Source organism: Phacochoerus africanus, chromosome 9 (assembly GCF_016906955.1).
Source record: "Phacochoerus africanus isolate WHEZ1 chromosome 9, ROS_Pafr_v1, whole genome shotgun sequence".
Lineage (NCBI taxonomy): Eukaryota > Metazoa > Chordata > Mammalia > Artiodactyla > Suidae > Phacochoerus > Phacochoerus africanus.
Genome location: NC_062552.1, coordinates 102,736,942 through 102,740,097, shown reverse-complemented (window position 1 = coordinate 102,740,097; position 3,156 = coordinate 102,736,942). Strand labels below are relative to the sequence as shown.

Below are 3,156 nucleotides of genomic sequence, written 5' to 3'. Positions count from 1 at the left end.
TTTGGGTTCCGTTTACAATCCTACTGTGCCAAGCGCCAGCTGTCCGTCAAACAGGAAAAGCGTTTAGTGGTCTTACCCCTAAAAGTGCTGACCAGCCTGGCCACCCCCTACTGTGAAATGCAAGAAACGAAATTCAAACATCTTCGTGAAGCATCAAAAATCATCGGTTCCCTTACGCGCGCTCATCTTTTTAATTAAAGCACAGCTTCTCATTCCACACAAGCCTTTGGAACAACAGAGTAGAGAGAACCTCCATTTAGGAATTGAGGCTGAACTTGACTGCTGTGGGAAGGTTATGGCAGCAGCTCAGAGGCAGATGGTAGGGGAAATGTCTCCTAGGAAGTTCCCTGGCTTTCAAAGATACAGCAGCTTTGCCAGACGATGCGGGTGCAGAGGTGGGCCTCAGACAGCAACAAGGAGCCTTTAAAGGCATAGAGGCTGGCCGGACGGGGCGGGCAGAGCAAATGGCCTTGTAGGCAGCTGAAGCTCTCAGCAACCGTGAGGACAAATGCCACCAAGCCCTCCTGGTTGCCAGGAGTGCTGCAGCCTTAACCGGGGTCTTTCCCCTCAGTCTCTTTGCCATCACCGTGTGTCTTCTGGGACTGCACCGTGACCCACAGGTAAATGACAGCCTGTCTCTCTACCTGGTTTTAGAACGGCCGGCAGCAGCTGCCGAGCTACACACTATCTCATCCGAGCTTCTTCATTTCCTGTCTCTTGAGATTCCGTACCTTTTCCCTAGCATCATCGGCCACCTAGCCAGAGAGCAACAATTAAGCGCCATGGAAATGCTTCGAGGAGCCAGTCTCCAGGGTGAGGACCCCTAGAAAGTCCTCCATTAATTCCTGGTGCTGAAAGCAGATAATGGAAACTCAGTAGGAGAGCTTGGTGGCCTGGGGAGGGGGGGGCACCCAGCAATTATGAATGCTTCCTTCTCCCTGCTTCTTCCTGCTCCTGCTGTCCCCTGACAAGCACTCCCTGCCATCTGCCTTTTAACACCTCCAAGGCCACCACTGCCACTGCCCCCACCCGCCCAGCCACTCACTTCCCACCCAGGTCCTTTCAGAGGACGGCCTGCATGGTTACCATGGAGAGGGCCACCCCCCCACCTTTGGGGGCTCTGAGACCCTAGAAGGAAAGCACCAGGAAACCCCAAACCGTCTCCCTCCCGAAAACAATGGCTTCCAGGGTCTGTGCCAGACACAGTCAGAGCACCCGAAATAGACTCATTGTCCTCTTGTGCAATATCCAGGAATTTGGTGAAACTCATCATTTTTCAGGTTACCGATAATGCAAGTTTGGAAACTGAAACAGGAAGGAACACAGGCTGAAAAAGCTTTTATCCAGCCCACAGCATTTCTCTCTCCAGATGCAAGACAGTTTTTTTTTTTTTTTTTCGGTTGTTGTTGTTTTTTTGTTTTTTTCCCAGCCGTACTTTGGTGGGGTTAAAATTAGCTGGCAGCATTCTGGTCACATGCTAGACAGCAACACAAAAGGGAGTTGTTCCCTGGCAGCCCCTGAAGCAGACCTTCCTAATCCACCGACTTCTGGGAAGCGGGCTCCTCAGGCCCCGGGACAGGGATGCCACACCACCGGCTCCCCTCTGTCGTCATCGTCATCGGGCTGAACCTGGGAGTGTCTAGGCTGTTCGGAATCTCAGAGCGTGCCTCCCTTTGGGAAGACACTCGAGGGCCCCCACATGGCTTGTTCAAACTTCCCATTTGGGAGAGGAAGGAAGGCTGAAAAAAGGAAGAACTTTTGAAGGTAACAAAGAAGCAGACACCACAAGGACAGAGAGGGAAAGAGGGAGGGGGAGAGAGAGAGGAAGAGAGAGAGAGAGAGGGGTGTGTTGGGGGTGGGGATGGAAAACAGTTTCTGAAATATGAGCATGGCCTTGGGGGGCAAGGGCTGCTCCGGGCTTGACTAAAATGTAAAATCACCCATCTCCGCTCTACGGAGCCAGCTCTTTGGATAGAGTCTTTCTCTCTGGACGCTGCTGAGAGGGGCTCATCATGCTCTGCTTTGTTCTTCCAGCTTTAAACCGTCACCAGAAGCCCTACATGAAAAATAGAGCCTCTGATGCGTGCACACAGTCAGGAAACATCCCTTGCGCTCAGTACAGAAACATGTCGGTCAACCTGGGAAAGGAATCACCACCACGAAATATGCTTTGGGCTTGCCAAAGCCCAGCAGCTGCAAGAGCCAAAAACTCAGCTGCCTGGATTTTCTGGGGAAGGTGGGGGCTGAAGTTGGAGGGGGGGGGGGGGGCTGGAGGAGAAAGAGTCACCCGATTTCTGCCTCCACCTCCTGTTTAATTCCAAGCCAAAACCCATCTCGAAATGTCTCAAGGGCCAATTGCTCCTCCAAATTGCATTCAACGCTACCCCTTCCAGTTCTGCGCCTGCTGGTGAGGTGAAGCAGATGGCTTTTATTGATTAATGTATTTATTTGGAAGAGGCCACTGGAAGTAAAGAAATTCCAGTGAAACGGAATGCCCTGGCCAGAACTGCCCTGACAATATAGCTGACAGCCAGAGAGAGGCAGGTTAAAAGACATCACAGTTAAGCCCCCAGAACCTGGGGCATTTTCTGTCTTTCTCCCGTCTGGCCTCCATGTCAGCCGTGCACGTATGAAGAAATACCTCATTTGGTTCAACCTTCTGTGGTATTCAAAGGTTTGTGTGAGCTCTAGGGCCCGCTTTGTCAAAAGGGGTTCACAAACCAAACAGGCCTCTGACTTGGATCTCATCCTGCAGCCCTCATTATACACAGACCCAACAGAAATTCCCACTGCCTTAACGCCCAGCACATAAAGTCCTCTTTAATAAACATACACCATTTTTCAGTGGAGCAGCCACAAGGTGTCAAAAGTACATAAAGGTCTGAAAGCTGAAACCCTAGATAAACAGCGCACCGAAATATATTTAGCAGAAAATATTGAAAGCCACAGGAAAAATATGTTCTCTTCCTGGGATGTTAACGAAGGTTTAGGTTCAGGAAACCTTCAGGAAATAGCGAGTTGGGTTGAGAAGGAATACTGCTCAATGTAAATAAATCACTAAACCTCTTTGGCCTCCATAGGCCTTGGCTGGAATGGAGTATTTCATTTTTCCCCCATTAAACAGGCCACCCGGAGAGTTGGCATTACAGACCTGAA

At 50.6% G+C, this 3,156-nt stretch overlaps 1 long non-coding RNA gene across 1 annotated transcript; it reads left to right on the top strand.

Moving 5' to 3' along the window:
- Positions 1-240: 240 nt before the first annotated feature.
- Positions 241-3,156, top strand: LOC125136411 (uncharacterized). The gene is made up of 2 exons (XR_007137175.1): positions 241-1,764; positions 2,035-3,156. It is a non-coding gene; the product is annotated as an uncharacterized LOC125136411 (long non-coding RNA).